Raw genomic sequence first — 18465 nt, 5'->3', positions numbered from 1 at the left:
GGGCCTTCTTTTCTACTTGTGGGACTTCACCACATGTAGAAACAACTTTATACACTCTTCTCTGAACTTGAGAAGCTATACACACTTGTCTTTCAACTGTTTAACAGTTGAATACTACTTTTCAGTGAATTCTGGCGGTTTCAAACACTGGTTTCATGTGAAGTAACTCTATTTCAAGTATTTGTGCCGTGTACAACATCCTTTCTAGACTAGCGACTTACATTTTGATGTCTTTTACACTTGTTCTCTCGCTATTCTGTGATATTCATTAGTATTTGCTCTGAATGACTACTGATTTCTAGCTGTTTCCTATAATGTGCATTCTTTTCTACTTGTGGGACTTCACCACATGTAGAAACAACTTTATGTACTCTTCTCTGGACTTGTGAAGCTATATAAACTTATCTTTCAACTGTTTTACAGTTGAGTACTACTTTTCAGTGAATTCTGTTGGTTTGAAACACTGGTTTCATGTGAACTAACTCTATTTCAAGGATTTCTGCAGTGTACAACATCCTTTCTAGACTAGAGACTTACATTTTCATGTCTTTTACACTTGTTCTCTCACTATTCTGTGATATTCATTAGTATTTGCTCTGAATGACTACTGATTTCTAGCTGTTTCCTATAATGTGCATTCTTTTCTACTTGTGGGACTTAACCACATGTAGAAACTACTTTATACACTCTTCTCTGGACTTGCGAAGCTATATAAACTTGTGTTTCAACTGTTTTACAGTTAAATACTACTTTTCAGTGAATTCCGGTGGTTTGAAACACTGGTTTCATGTGAACTAACTCTATTTCAAGGATTTCCGCAGAGTACAACCTTCTTTCTAGACTAGAGACTTACAATTTGATGTCTTTTACACTTGTTCTCTCACTATTCTGTGATATTCATTAGTATTTGCTCTGAATGACTACTGATTTCTAGCTGTTTCCTATAATGGGCCTTCTTTTCTGCTTGTGGGACTTTACCACATGTAGAAACAACTTTATACACTCTTCTCTGAACTTGCGAAGCTACATAAACTTGTCTTTCAACTGTTTTACAGTTGAATACTACTTTTCAGTGAATTCTGGTGGTTTCAAACACTGGTTTCATGTGAACTAACTCTATTTCAAGGATTTCTGCAGTGTACAACATTCTTTCTAGACTAGAGACTTACATTTTGATGTCTTTTACACTTGTTCTCTCACTATTCTGTGATATTCATTAGTATTTGCTCTGAATGACTACTGATTTCTAGCTGTTTCCTATAATGGGCCTTTTTTTTTTTACTTGTGGGACTTCACCACATGTAGAAGCAACTTTATACACTCTTCTCTGAACTTGCGAAGCTACATAAACTTGTCTTTCAACTGTTTTACAGTTGAATACTACTTTTCAGTGAATTCTAGTGGGTTGAAACACTTGCTTCTTGTGAAGTAACTCTATTTCAAGGATTTCTGCAGTGTACAACATCCTTTCCAGACTAGAGACTTACATTTTGAAGTCTTTTACACATGTTCTCTCATAAGTCTGTGATATTAAACATCTTTTCCAGACTAGAGACTTACATTTTGATGTCTTTGCCACTTGTTCTCTCATAAGTCTGTGATATTCATTAGTATTTGCTCAGAATTACTACTGATTTCTTGCTGTTTCCTATAATGCGCCTTCTTTTCTGCTTGTGGGACTTCACCACATGTAGAAACAACTTTATACACTCTTCTCTGAACTTGCGAAGCTACATAAACTTGTCTTTCAACTGTTTTACAGTTGAATACTACTTTTCAGTGAATTCTGGTGGTTTCAAACACTGGTTTCATGTGAACTAACTCTATTTCAAGGATTTCTGCAGTGTACAACATTCTTTCTAGACTAGAGACTTACATTTTGATGTCTTTTACACTTGTTCTCTCACTATTCTGTGATATTCATTAGTATTTGCTCTGAATGACTACTGATTTCTAGCTGTTTCCTATAATGGGCCTTTTTTTTTTTACTTGTGGGACTTCACCACATGTAGAAGCAACTTTATACACTCTTCTCTGAACTTGCGAAGCTACATAAACTTGTCTTTCAACTGTTTTACAGTTGAATACTACTTTTCAGTGAATTCTAGTGGGTTGAAACACTTGCTTCTTGTGAAGTAACTCTATTTCAAGGATTTCTGCAGTGTACAACATCCTTTCCAGACTAGAGACTTACATTTTGAAGTCTTTTACACATGTTCTCTCATAAGTCTGTGATATTAAACATCTTTTCCAGACTAGAGACTTACATTTTGATGTCTTTGCCACTTGTTCTCTCATAAGTCTGTGATATTCATTAGTATTTGCTCAGAATTACTACTGATTTCTTGCTGTTTCCTATAATGGGCCTTCTTTTCTGCTTGTGGGACTTCACCACATGTAGAAACAACTTTATACACTCTTCTCTGAACTTGCGAAGCTACATAAACTTGTCTTTCAACTGTTTTACAGTTGAATACTACTTTTCAGTGAATTCTGGTGGTTTCAAACACTGGTTTCATGTGAACTAACTCTATTTCAAGGATTTCTGCAGTGTACAACATTCTTTCTAGACTAGAGACTTACATTTTGATGTCTTTTACACTTGTTCTCTCACTATTCTGTGATATTCATTAGTATTTGCTCTGAATGACTACTGATTTCTAGCTGTTTCCTATAATGGGCCTTTTTTTTTTTACTTGTGGGACTTCACCACATGTAGAAGCAACTTTATACACTCTTCTCTGAACTTGCGAAGCTACATAAACTTGTCTTTCAACTGTTTTACAGTTGAATACTACTTTTCAGTGAATTCTAGTGGGTTGAAACACTTGCTTCTTGTGAAGTAACTCTATTTCAAGGATTTCTGCAGTGTACAACATCCTTTCCAGACTAGAGACTTACATTTTGATGTCTTTGCCACTTGTTCTCTCATAAGTCTGTGATATTCATTAGTATTTGCTCAGAATTACTACTGATTTCTTGCTGTTTCCTATAATGCGCCTTCTTTTCTACTTGTGGGACATCACCACATGTAGAAGCAACTTTATACACTCTTCTCTGTACTTGCGAAGCTACATAAACTTGTCTTTCAACTGTTTTACAGTTGAATACTACTTTACAGTGAATTCTAGTTGGTTGAAACACTGGTTTCATGTGAACTAACTCTATTTCAAGGATTTCTGCAGTGTACAACCTTCTTTCTAGACTAGAGACTTACATTTTGATGTCTTTTACACTTGTTCTCTCACTATTCTGTGATATTCATTAGTATTTGCTCTGAATGACTACTGATTTCTAGCTGTTTCCTATAATGGGCCTTCTTTTCTACTTGTGGGACTTCGCCACATGTAGAAGCAACTTTATACACTCTTCTCTGAACTTGCGAAGCTACATACACTTGTCTTTCAACTGTTTTACAGTTGAATACTACTTTTCAGTGAATTCCGGTGGTTTAAAACACTGGTTTCATGTGAACTAACTCTATTTCAAGGATTTGTGCCGTGTACAACATCCTTTCTAGACTAGAGACTTACATTTTGATGTCTTTTATAGTTGTTCTCTCACTATTCTGTGATATTCATTAGTATTTGATCTGAATGACTACTGATTTCTAGCTGTTTCCTATAATGTGCATGCTTTTCTACTTGTGGGACTTCACCACATGTAGAAACAAATTTTGTACTCTTCTCTGGACTTGTGAAGCTATATACACTTGTCTTTCAACTGTTTTACAGTTGAATACTACTTTTCAGTGAATTCTGTTGGTTTGAAACACTGGTTTCATGTGAACTAAATCTATTTCAAGGATTTCTGCAGTGTACAACATCCTTTCTAGACTAGTAACTTACATTTTGATGGTTTTCCACTTGTTCTCACACAATTCTATGATATTCATTAGTATTTCCTCTGAATTACTACTGCTTTCTAGCTGTTTCCTATAATGGGCCTTCTTTTCTACTTCTGGGACTTCACCACATGTAGAAACAACTTTATACACTCTTCTCTGAACTTGAGAAGCTATACACACTTGTCTTTCAACTGTTTAACAGTTGAATACTACTTTTCAGTGAATTCTGGCGGTTTCAAACACTGGTTTCATGTGAAGTAACTCTATTTCAAGTATTTGTGCCGTGTACAACATCCTTTCTAGACTAGCGACTTACATTTTGATGTCTTTTACACTTGTTCTCTCGCTATTCTGTGATATTCATTAGTATTTGCTCTGAATGACTACTGATTTCTAGCTGTTTCCTATAATGTGCATTCTTTTCTACTTGTGGGACTTCACCACATGTAGAAACAACTTTATGTACTCTTCTCTGGACTTGTGAAGCTATATAAACTTATCTTTCAACTGTTTTACAGTTGAGTACTACTTTTCAGTGAATTCTGTTGGTTTGAAACACTGGTTTCATGTGAACTAACTCTATTTCAAGGATTTCTGCAGTGTACAACATCCTTTCTAGACTAGAGACTTACATTTTGATGTCTTTTACACTTGTTCTCTCACTATTCTGTGATATTCATTAGTATTTGCTCTGAATGACTACTGATTTCTAGCTGTTTCCTATAATGTGCATTCTTTTCTACTTGTGGGACTTAACCACATGTAGAAACTACTTTATACACTCTTCTCTGGACTTGCGAAGCTATATAAACTTGTCTTTCAACTGTTTTACAGTTAAATACTACTTTTCAGTGAATTCCGGTGGTTTGAAACACTGGTTTCATGTGAACTAACTCTATTTCAAGGATTTCCGCAGAGTACAACCTTCTTTCTAGACTAGAGACTTACAATTTGATGTCTTTTACACTTGTTCTCTCACTATTCTGTGATATTCATTAGTATTTGCTCTGAATGACTACTGATTTCTAGCTGTTTCCTATAATGGGCCTTCTTTTCTGCTTGTGGGACTTTACCACATGTAGAAACAACTTTATACACTCTTCTCTGAACTTGCGAAGCTACATAAACTTGTCTTTCAACTGTTTTACAGTTGAATACTACTTTTCAGTGAATTCTGGTGGTTTCAAACACTGGTTTCATGTGAACTAACTCTATTTCAAGGATTTCTGCAGTGTACAACATTCTTTCTAGACTAGAGACTTACATTTTGAAGTCTTTTACACTTGTTCTCTCACTATTCTGTGATATTCATTAGTATTTGCTCTGAATGACTACTGATTTCTAGCTGTTTCCTATAATGGGCCTTTTTTTTTTTACTTGTGGGACTTCACCACATGTAGAAGCAACTTTATACACTCTTCTCTGAACTTGCGAAGCTACATAAACTTGTCTTTCAACTGTTTTACAGTTGAATACTACTTTTCAGTGAATTCTTTTGGGTTGAAACACTTGCTTCTTGTGAAGTAACTCTATTTCAAGGATTTCTGCAGTGTACAACATCCTTTCCAGACTAGAGACTTACATTTTGAAGTCTTTTACACATGTTCTCTCATAAGTCTGTGATATTAAACATCTTTTCCAGACTAGAGACTTACATTTTGATGTCTTTGCCACTTGTTCTCTCATAAGTCTGTGATATTCATTAGTATTTGCTCAGAATTACTACTGATTTCTTGCTGTTTCCTATAATGCGCCTTCTTTTCTACTTGTGGGACTTCACCACATGTAGAAGCAACTTTATACACTCTTCTCTGTACTTGCGAAGCTACATAAACTTGTCTTTCAACTGTTTTACAGTTGAATACTACTTTTCAGTGAATTCTAGTGGGTTGAAACACTTGCTTCTTGTGAAGTAACTCTATTTCAAGGATTTCTGCAGTGTACAACATCCTTTCCAGACTAGAGACTTACATTTTGATGTCTTTGCCACTTGTTCTCTCATAAGTCTGTGATATTCATTAGTATTTGCTCAGAATTACTACTGATTTCTTGCTGTTTCCTATAATGCGCCTTCTTTTCTACTTGTGGGACTTCACCACATGTAGAAGCAACTTTATACACTCTTCTCTGTACTTGCGAAGCTACATAAACTTGTCTTTCAACTGTTTTACAGTTGAATACTACTTTTCAGTGAATTCTAGTTGGTTGAAACACTGGTTTCATGTGAACTAACTCTATTTCAAGGATTTCTGCAGTGTACAACCTTCTTTCTAGACTAGAGATTTACATTTTGATGTCTTTTACACTTGTTCTCTCACTATTCTGTGATATTCATTAGTATTTGCTCTGAATGACTACTGATTTCTAGCTGTTTCCTATAATGGGCCTTCTTTTCTACTTCTGGGACTTCACCACATGTAGAAGCAACTTTATACACTCTTCTCTGAACTTGCGAAGCTACATACACTTGTCTTTCAACTGTTTTACAGTTGAATACTACTTTTCAGTGAATTCCGGTGGTTTAAAACACTGGTTTCATGTGAACTAACTCTGTTTCAAGGATTTGTGCCGTGTACAACATCCTTTCTAGACTAGAGACTTACATTTTGATGTCTTTTATAGTTGTTCTCTCACTATTCTGTGATATTCATTAGTATTTGATCTGAATGACTACTGATTTCTAGCTGTTTCCTATAATGTGCATGCTTTTCTACTTGTGGGACTTCACCACATGTAGAAACAACTTTATGTACTCTTCTCTGGACTTGTGAAGCTATATAAACTTGTCTTTCAACTGTTTTACAGTTGAGTACTACTTTTCAGTGAATTCCGGTGGTTTGAAACACTGGTTTCATGTGAACTAACTCTATTTCAAGGATTTCCGCAGAGTACAACCTTCTTTCTAGACTAGAGACTTACATTTTGATGTCTTTTACACTTGTTCTCTCACTATTCTGTGATATTCATTAGTATTTGCTCTGAATGACTACTGATTTCTAGCTGTTTCCTATAATGGGCCTTTTTTTTTTTTACTTGTGGGACTTCACCACATGTAGAAGCAACTTTATACACTCTTCTCTGAACTTGCGAAGCTACATAAACTTGTCTTTCAACTGTTTTACAGTTGAATACTACTTTTCAGTGAATTCTAGTGGGTTGAAACACTTGCTTCTTGTGAAGTAACTCTATTTCAAGGATTTCTGCAGTGTACAACATCCTTTCCAGACTAGAGACTTACATTTTGAAGTCTTTTACACATGTTCTCTCATAAGTCTGTGATATTAAACATCTTTTCCAGACTAGAGACTTACATTTTGATGTCTTTGCCACTTGTTCTCTCATAAGTCTGTGATATTCATTAGTATTTGCTCAGAATGACTACTGATTTCTTGCTGTTTCCTATAATGCGCCTTCTTTTCTACTTGTGGGACTTCACCACATGTAGAAGCAACTTTATACACTCTTCTCTGTACTTGCGAAGCTACATAAACTTGTCTTTCAACTGTTTTACAGTTGAATACTACTTTTCAGTGAATTCTAGTGGGTTGAAACACTTGCTTCTTGTGAAGTAACTCTATTTCAAGGATTTCTGCAGTGTACAACATCCTTTCCAGACTAGAGACTTACATTTTGATGTCTTTGCCACTTGTTCTCTCATAAGTCTGTGATATTCATTAGTATTTGCTCAGAATTACTACTGATTTCTTGCTGTTTCCTATAATGCGCCTTCTTTTCTACTTGTGGGACTTCACCACATGTAGAAGCAACTTTATACACTCTTCTCTGTACTTGCGAAGCTACATAAACTTGTCTTTCAACTGTTTTACAGTTGAATACTACTTTTCAGTGAATTCTAGTTGGTTGAAACACTGGTTTCATGTGAACTAACTCTATTTCAAGGATTTCTGCAGTGTACAACCTTCTTTCTAGACTAGAGATTTACATTTTGATGTCTTTTACACTTGTTCTCTCACTATTCTGTGATATTCATTAGTATTTGCTCTGAATGACTACTGATTTCTAGCTGTTTCCTATAATGGGCCTTCTTTTCTACTTCTGGGACTTCACCACATGTAGAAGCAACTTTATACACTCTTCTCTGAACTTGCGAAGCTACATACACTTGTCTTTCAACTGTTTTACAGTTGAATACTACTTTTCAGTGAATTCCGGTGGTTTAAAACACTGGTTTCATGTGAACTAACTCTATTTCAAGGATTTGTGCCGTGTACAACATCCTTTCTAGACTAGAGACTTACATTTTGATGTCTTTTATAGTTGTTCTCTCACTATTCTGTGATATTCATTAGTATTTAATCTGAATGACTACTGATTTCTAGCTGTTTCCTATAATGTGCATGCTTTTCTACTTGTGGGACTTCACCACATGTAGAAACAACTTTATGTACTCTTCTCTGGACTTGTGAAGCTATATAAACTTGTCTTTCAACTGTTTTACAGTTGAGTACTACTTTTCAGTGAATTCCGGTGGTTTGAAACACTGGTTTCATGTGAACTAACTCTATTTCAAGGATTTCCGCAGAGTACAACCTTCTTTCTAGACTAGAGACTTACATTTTGATGTCTTTTACACTTGTTCTCTCACTATTCTGTGATATTCATTAGTATTTGCTCTGAATGACTACTGATTTCTAGCTGTTTCCTATAATGGGCCTTTTTTTTTTTTACTTGTGGGACTTCACCACATGTAGAAGCAACTTTATACACTCTTCTCTGAACTTGCGAAGCTACATAAACTTGTCTTTCAACTGTTTTACAGTTGAATACTACTTTTCAGGGAATTCTAGTGGGTTGAAACACTTGCTTCTTGTGAAGTAACTCTATTTCAAGGATTTCTGCAGTGTACAACATCCTTTCCAGACTAGAGACTTACATTTTGAAGTCTTTTACACATGTTCTCTCATAAGTCTGTGATATTAAACATCTTTTCCAGACTAGAGACTTACATTTTGATGTCTTTGCCACTTGTTCTCTCATAAGTCTGTGATATTCATTAGTATTTGCTCAGAATGACTACTGATTTCTTGCTGTTTCCTATAATGGGCCTTCTTTTCTGCTTGTGGGACTTCACCACATGTAGACAACTTTATACACTCTTCTCTGAACTTGCGAAGCTACATAAACTTGTCTTTCAACTGTTTTACAGTTGAATACTACTTTTCAGTGAATTCCGGTGGTTTCAAACACTGGTTTCATGTGAACTAACTCTATTTCAAGGATTTCCGCAGTGTACAACATTCTTTCTAGACTAGAGACTTACATTTTGATGTCTTTTACACTTGTTCTCTCACTATTCTGTGATATTCATTAGTATTTGCTCTGAATGACTACTGATTTCTAGCTGTTTCCTATAATGGGCCTTTTTTTTTTTACTTGTGGGACTTCACCACATGTAGAAGCAACTTTATACACTCTTCTCTGAACTTGCGAAGCTACATAAACTTGTCTTTCAACTGTTTTACAGTTGAATACTACTTTTCAGTGAATTCTTTTGGGTTGAAACACTTGCTTCTTGTGAAGTAACTCTATTTCAAGGATTTCTGCAGTGTACAACATCCTTTCCAGACTAGAGACTTACATTTTGAAGTCTTTTACACATGTTCTCTCATAAGTCTGTGAAATTAAACATCTTTTCCAGACTAGAGACTTACATTTTGATGTCTTTGCCACTTGTTCTCTCATAAGTCTGTGATATTCATTAGTATTTGCTCAGAATTACTACTGATTTCTTGCTGTTTCCTATAATGCGCCTTCTTTTCTGCTTGTGGGACTTCACCACATGTAGAAACAACTTTATACACTCTTCTCTGAACTTGCGAAGCTACATAAACTTGTCTTTCAACTGTTTTACAGTTGAATACTACTTTTCAGTGAATTCTAGTGGGTTGATACACTTGCTTCTTGTGAAGTAACTCTATTTCAAGGATTTCCGCAGTGTACAACATTCTTTCTAGACTAGAGACTTACATTTTGATGTCTTTTACACTTGTTCTCTCACTATTCTGTGATATTCATTAGTATTTGCTCTGAATGACTACTGATTTCTAGCTGTTTCCTATAATGGGCCTTTTTTTTTTTACTTGTGGGACTTCACCACATGTAGAAGCAACTTTATACACTCTTCTCTGAACTTGCGAAGCTACATAAACTTGTCTTTCAACTGTTTTACAGTTGAATACTACTTTTCAGTGAATTCTAGTGGGTTGAAACACTTGCTTCTTGTGAAGTAACTCTATTTCAAGGATTTCTGCAGTGTACAACATCCTTTCCAGACTAGAGACTTACATTTTGAAGTCTTTTACACATGTTCTCTCATAAGTCTGTGATATTAAACATCTTTTCCAGACTAGAGACTTACATTTTGATGTCTTTGCCACTTGTTCTCTCATAAGTCTGTGATATTCATTAGTATTTGCTCAGAATTACTACTGATTTCTTGCTGTTTCCTATAATGCGCCTTCTTTTCTGCTTGTGGGACTTCACCACATGTAGAAACAACTTTATACACTCTTCTCTGAACTTGCGAAGCTACATAAACTTGTCTTTCAACTGTTTTACAGTTGAATACTACTTTTCAGTGAATTCTGGTGGTTTCAAACACTGGTTTCATGTGAACTAACTCTATTTCAAGGATTTCTGCAGTGTACAACATTCTTTCTAGACTAGAGACTTACATTTTGATGTCTTTTACACTTGTTCTCTCACTATTCTGTGATATTCATTAGTATTTGCTCTGAATGACTACTGATTTCTAGCTGTTTCCTATAATGGGCCTTTTTTTTTTTACTTGTGGGACTTCACCACATGTAGAAGCAACTTTATACACTCTTCTCTGAACTTGCGAAGCTACATAAACTTGTCTTTCAACTGTTTTACAGTTGAATACTACTTTTCAGTGAATTCTAGTGGGTTGAAACACTTGCTTCTTGTGAAGTAACTCTATTTCAAGGATTTCTGCAGTGTACAACATCCTTTCCAGACTAGAGACTTACATTTTGAAGTCTTTTACACATGTTCTCTCATAAGTCTGTGATATTAAACATCTTTTCCAGACTAGAGACTTACATTTTGATGTCTTTGCCACTTGTTCTCTCATAAGTCTGTGATATTCATTAGTATTTGCTCAGAATTACTACTGATTTCTTGCTGTTTCCTATAATGCGCCTTCTTTTCTACTTGTGGGACTTCACCACATGTAGAAGCAACTTTATACACTCTTCTCTGTACTTGCGAAGCTACATAAACTTGTCTTTCAACTGTTTTACAGTTGAATACTACTTTTCAGTGAATTCTAGTGGGTTGAAACACTTGCTTCTTGTGAAGTAACTCTATTTCAAGGATTTCTGCAGTGTACAACATCCTTTCCAGACTAGAGACTTACATTTTGATGTCTTTGCCACTTGTTCTCTCATAAGTCTGTGAAATTAAACATCTTTTCCAGACTAGAGACTTACATTTTGATGTCTTTGCCACTTGTTCTCTCATAAGTCTGTGATATTCATTAGTATTTGCTCAGAATTACTACTGATTTCTTGCTGTTTCCTATAATGCGCCTTCTTTTCTGCTTGTGGGACTTCACCACATGTAGAAACAACTTTATACACTCTTCTCTGAACTTGCGAAGCTACATAAACTTGTCTTTCAACTGTTTTACAGTTGAATACTACTTTTCAGTGAATTCTAGTGGGTTGATACACTTGCTTCTTGTGAAGTAACTCTATTTCAAGGATTTCCGCAGTGTACAACATTCTTTCTAGACTAGAGACTTACATTTTGATGTCTTTTACACTTGTTCTCTCACTATTCTGTGATATTCATTAGTATTTGCTCTGAATGACTACTGATTTCTAGCTGTTTCCTATAATGGGCCTTTTTTTTTTTACTTGTGGGACTTCACCACATGTAGAAGCAACTTTATACACTCTTCTCTGAACTTGCGAAGCTACATAAACTTGTCTTTCAACTGTTTTACAGTTGAATACTACTTTTCAGTGAATTCTAGTGGGTTGAAACACTTGCTTCTTGTGAAGTAACTCTATTTCAAGGATTTCTGCAGTGTACAACATCCTTTCCAGACTAGAGACTTACATTTTGAAGTCTTTTACACATGTTCTCTCATAAGTCTGTGATATTAAACATCTTTTCCAGACTAGAGACTTACATTTTGATGTCTTTGCCACTTGTTCTCTCATAAGTCTGTGATATTCATTAGTATTTGCTCAGAATTACTACTGATTTCTTGCTGTTTCCTATAATGCGCCTTCTTTTCTACTTGTGGGACTTCACCACATGTAGAAGCAACTTTATACACTCTTCTCTGTACTTGCGAAGCTACATAAACTTGTCTTTCAACTGTTTTACAGTTGAATACTACTTTTCAGTGAATTCTAGTGGGTTGAAACACTTGCTTCTTGTGAAGTAACTCTATTTCAAGGATTTCTGCAGTGTACAACATCCTTTCCAGACTAGAGACTTACATTTTGATGTCTTTGCCACTTGTTCTCTCATAAGTCTGTGATATTCATTAGTATTTGCTCAGAATTACTACTGATTTCTTGCTGTTTCCTATAATGCGCCTTCTTTTCTACTTGTGGGACTTCACCACATGTAGAAGCAACTTTATACCCTCTTCTCTGTACTTGCGAAGCTACATAAACTTGTCTTTCAACTGTTTTACAGTTGAATACTACTTTTCAGTGAATTCTAGTTGGTTGAAACACTGGTTTCATGTGAACTAACTCTATTTCAAGGATTTCTGCAGTGTACAACCTTCTTTCTAGACTAGAGATTTACATTTTGATGTCTTTTACACTTGTTCTCTCACTATTCTGTGATATTCATTAGTATTTGCTCTGAATGACTACTGATTTCTAGCTGTTTCCTATAATGGGCCTTCTTTTCTACTTCTGGGACTTCACCACATGTAGAAGCAACTTTATACACTCTTCTCTGAACTTGCGAAGCTACATACACTTGTCTTTCAACTGTTTTACAGTTGAATACTACTTTTCAGTGAATTCCGGTGGTTTAAAACACTGGTTTCATGTGAACTAACTCTATTTCAAGGATTTGTGCCGTGTACAACATCCTTTCTAGACTAGAGACTTACATTTTGATGTCTTTTATAGTTGTTCTCTCACTATTCTGTGATATTCATTAGTATTTGATCTGAATGACTACTGATTTCTAGCTGTTTCCTATAATGTGCATGCTTTTCTACTTGTGGGACTTCACCACATGTAGAAACAACTTTATGTACTCTTCTCTGGACTTGTGAAGCTATATAAACTTGTCTTTCAACTGTTTTACAGTTGAGTACTACTTTTCAGTGAATTCCGGTGGTTTGAAACACTGGTTTCATGTGAACTAACTCTATTTCAAGGATTTCCGCAGAGTACAACCTTCTTTCTAGACTAGAGACTTACATTTTGATGTCTTTTACACTTGTTCTCTCACTATTCTGTGATATTCATTAGTATTTGCTCTGAATGACTACTGATTTCTAGCTGTTTCCTATAATGGGCCTTTTTTTTTTTTACTTGTGGGACTTCACCACATGTAGAAGCAACTTTATACACTCTTCTCTGAACTTGCGAAGCTACATAAACTTGTCTTTCAACTGTTTTACAGTTGAATACTACTTTTCAGTGAATTCTAGTGGGTTGAAACACTTGCTTCTTGTGAAGTAACTCTATTTCAAGGATTTCTGCAGTGTACAACATCCTTTCCAGACTAGAGACTTACATTTTGAAGTCTTTTACACATGTTCTCTCATAAGTCTGTGATATTAAACATCTTTTCCAGACTAGAGACTTACATTTTGATGTCTTTGCCACTTTTTCTCTCATAAGTCTGTGATATTCATTAGTATTTGCTCAGAATGACTACTGATTTCTTGCTGTTTCCTATAATGCGCCTTCTTTTCTACTTGTGGGACTTCACCACATGTAGAAGCAACTTTATACACTCTTCTCTGTACTTGCGAAGCTACATAAACTTGTCTTTCAACTGTTTTACAGTTGAATACTACTTTTCAGTGAATTCTAGTTGGTTGAAACACTGGTTTCATGTGAACTAACTCTATTTCAAGGATTTCTGCAGTGTACAACCTTCTTTCTAGACTAGAGATTTACATTTTGATGTCTTTTACACTTGTTCTCTCACTATTCTGTGATATTCATTAGTATTTGCTCTGAATGACTACTGATTTCTAGCTGTTTCCTATAATGGGCCTTCTTTTCTACTTCTGGGACTTCACCACATGTAGAAGCAACTTTATACACTCTTCTCTGAACTTGCGAAGCTACATACACTTGTCTTTCAACTGTTTTACAGTTGAATACTACTTTTCAGTGAATTCCGGTGGTTTAAAACACTGGTTTCATGTGAACTAACTCTATTTCAAGGATTTGTGCCGTGTACAACATCCTTTCTAGACTAGAGACTTACATTTTGATGTCTTTTATAGTTGTTCTCTCACTATTCTGTGATATTCATTAGTATTTAATCTGAATGACTACTGATTTCTAGCTGTTTCCTATAATGTGCATGCTTTTCTACTTGTGGGACTTCACCACATGTAGAAACAACTTTATGTACTCTTCTCTGGACTTGTGAAGCTATATAAACTTGTCTTTCAACTGTTTTACAGTTGAGTACTACTTTTCAGTGAATTCCGGTGGTTTGAAACACTGGTTTCATGTGAACTAACTCTATTTCAAGGATTTCCGCAGAGTACAACCTTCTTTCTAGACTAGAGACTTACATTTTGATGTCTTTTACACTTGTTCTCTCACTATTCTGTGATATTCATTAGTATTTGCTCTGAATGACTACTGATTTCTAGCTGTTTCCTATAATGGGCCTTTTTTTTTTTTACTTGTGGGACTTCACCACATGTAGAAGCAACTTTATACACTCTTCTCTGAACTTGCGAAGCTACATAAACTTGTCTTTCAACTGTTTTACAGTTGAATACTACTTTTCAGTGAATTCTAGTGGGTTGAAACACTTGCTTCTTGTGAAGTAACTCTATTTCAAGGATTTCTGCAGTGTACAACATCCTTTCCAGACTAGAGACTTACATTTTGAAGTCTTTTACACATGTTCTCTCATAAGTCTGTGATATTAAACATCTTTTCCAGACTAGAGACTTACATTTTGATGTCTTTGCCACTTGTTCTCTCATAAGTCTGTGATATTCATTAGTATTTGCTCAGAATGACTACTGATTTCTTGCTGTTTCCTATAATGGGCCTTCTTTTCTGCTTGTGGGACTTCACCACATGTAGAAACAACTTTATACACTCTTCTCTGAACTTGCGAAGCTACATAAACTTGTCTTTCAACTGTTTTACAGTTGAATACTACTTTTCAGTGAATTCCGGTGGTTTCAAACACTGGTTTCATGTGAACTAACTCTATTTCAAGGATTTCCGCAGTGTACAACATTCTTTCTAGACTAGAGACTTACATTTTGATGTCTTTTACACTTGTTCTCTCACTATTCTGTGATATTCATTAGTATTTGCTCTGAATGACTACTGATTTCTAGCTGTTTCCTATAATGGGCCTTTTTTTTTTTACTTGTGGGACTTCACCACATGTAGAAGCAACTTTATACACTCTTCTCTGAACTTGCGAAGCTACATAAACTTGTCTTTCAACTGTTTTACAGTTGAATACTACTTTTCAGTGAATTCTTTTGGGTTGAAACACTTGCTTCTTGTGAAGTAACTCTATTTCAAGGATTTCTGCAGTGTACAACATCCTTTCCAGACTAGAGACTTACATTTTGAAGTCTTTTACACATGTTCTCTCATAAGTCTGTGAAATTAAACATCTTTTCCAGACTAGAGACTTACATTTTGATGTCTTTGCCACTTGTTCTCTCATAAGTCTGTGATATTCATTAGTATTTGCTCAGAATTACTACTGATTTCTTGCTGTTTCCTATAATGCGCCTTCTTTTCTGCTTGTGGGACTTCACCACATGTAGAAACAACTTTATACACTCTTCTCTGAACTTGCGAAGCTACATAAACTTGTCTTTCAACTGTTTTACAGTTGAATACTACTTTTCAGTGAATTCTAGTGGGTTGATACACTTGCTTCTTGTGAAGTAACTCTATTTCAAGGATTTCCGCAGTGTACAACATTCTTTCTAGACTAGAGACTTACATTTTGATGTCTTTTACACTTGTTCTCTCACTATTCTGTGATATTCATTAGTATTTGCTCTGAATTACTACTGATTTCTAGCTGTTTCCTATAATGGGCCTTTTTTTTTTTACTTGTGGGACTTCACCACATGTAGAAGCAACTTTATACACTCTTCTCTGAACTTGCGAAGCTACATAAACTTGTCTTTCAACTGTTTTACAGTTGAATACTACTTTTCAGTGAATTCTAGTGGGTTGAAACACTTGCTTCTTGTGAAGTAACTCTATTTCAAGGATTTCTGCAGTGTACAACATCCTTTCCAGACTAGAGACTTACATTTTGAAGTCTTTTACACATGTTCTCTCATAAGTCTGTGATATTAAACATCTTTTCCAGACTAGAGACTTACATTTTGATGTCTTTGCCACTTGTTCTCTCATAAGTCTGTGATATTCATTAGTATTTGCTCAGAATTACTACTGATTTCTTGCTGTTTCCTATAATGCGCCTTCTTTTCTGCTTGTGGGACTTCACCACATGTAGAAACAACTTTATACACTCTTCTCTGAACTTGCGAAGCTACATAAACTTGTCTTTCAACTGTTTTACAGTTGAATACTACTTTTCAGTGAATTCTGGTGGTTTCAAACACTGGTTTCATGTGAACTAACTCTATTTCAAGGATTTCTGCAGTGTACAACATTCTTTCTAGACTAGAGACTTACATTTTGATGTCTTTTACACTTGTTCTCTCACTATTCTGTGATATTCATTAGTATTTGCTCTGAATGACTACTGATTTCTAGCTGTTTCCTATAATGGGCCTTTTTTTTTTTTCCTTGTGGGACTTCACCACATGTAGAAGCAACTTTATACACTCTTCTCTGAACTTGCGAAGCTACATAAACTTGTCTTTCAACTGTTTTACAGTTGAATACTACTTTTCAGTGAATTCTAGTGGGTTGAAACACTTGCTTCTTGTGAAGTAACTCTATTTCAAGGATTTCTGCAGTGTACAACATCCTTTCCAGACTAGAGACTTACATTTTGAAGTCTTTTACACATGTTCTCTCATAAGTCTGTGATATTAAACATCTTTTCCAGACTAGAGACTTACATTTTGATGTCTTTGCCACTTGTTCTCTCATAAGTCTGTGATATTCATTAGTATTTGCTCAGAATGACTACTGATTTCTTGCTGTTTCCTATAATGGGCCTTCTTTTCTGCTTGTGGGACTTCACCACATGTAGAAACAACTTTATACACTCTTCTCTGAACTTGCGAAGCTACATAAACTTGTCTTTCAACTGTTTTACAGTTGAATACTACTTTTCAGTGAATTCTGGTGGTTTCAAACACTGGTTTCATGTGAACTAACTCTATTTCAAGGATTTCTGCAGTGTACAACATTCTTTCTAGACTAGAGACTTACATTTTGATGTCTTTGCCACTTGTTCTCTCATAAGTCTGTGATATTCATTAGTATTTGCTCAGAATGACTACTGATTTCTTGCTGTTTCCTATAATGCGCCTTCTTTTCTACTTGTGGGACTTCACCACATGTAGAAGCAACTTTATACACTCTTCTCTGTACTTGCGAAGCTACATAAACTTGTCTTTCAACTGTTTTACAGTTGAATACTACTTTTCAGTGAATTCTAGTGGGTTGAAACACTTGCTTCTTGTGAAGTAACTCTATTTCAAGGATTTCTGCAGTGTACAACATCCTTTCCAGACTAGAGACTTACATTTTGATGTCTTTGCCACTTGTTCTCTCATAAGTCTGTGATATTCATTAGTATTTGCTCAGAATTACTACTGATTTCTTGCTGTTTCCTATAATGCGCCTTCTTTTCTACTTGTGGGACTTCACCACATGTAGAAGCAACTTTATACACTCTTCTCTGTACTTGCGAAGCTACATAAACTTGTCTTTCAACTGTTTTACAGTTGAATACTACTTTTCAGTGAATTCTAGTTGGTTGAAACACTGGTTTCATGTGAACTAACTCTATTTCAAGGATTTCTGCAGTGTACAACCTTCTTTCTAGACTAGAGATTTACATTTTGATGTCTTTTACACTTGTTCTCTCACTATTCTGTGATATTCATTAGTATTTGCTCTGAATGACTACTGATTTCTAGCTGTTTCCTATAATGGGCCTTCTTTTCTACTTCTGGGACTTCACCACATGTAGAAGCAACTTTATACACTCTTCTCTGAACTTGCGAAGCTACATACACTTGTCTTTCAACTGTTTTACAGTTGAATACTACTTTTCAGTGAATTCCGGTGGTTTAAAACACTGGTTTCATGTGAACTAACTCTATTTCAAGGATTTGTGCCGTGTACAACATCCTTTCTAGACTAGAGACTTACATTTTGATGTCTTTTATAGTTGTTCTCTCACTATTCTGTGATATTCATTAGTAT

Source organism: Cnephaeus nilssonii (assembly GCF_951640355.1).
Source record: "Cnephaeus nilssonii genome assembly, chromosome: 12".
Lineage (NCBI taxonomy): Eukaryota > Metazoa > Chordata > Mammalia > Chiroptera > Vespertilionidae > Cnephaeus > Cnephaeus nilssonii.
Note: the sequence above shows the minus strand (reverse complement) of the source record.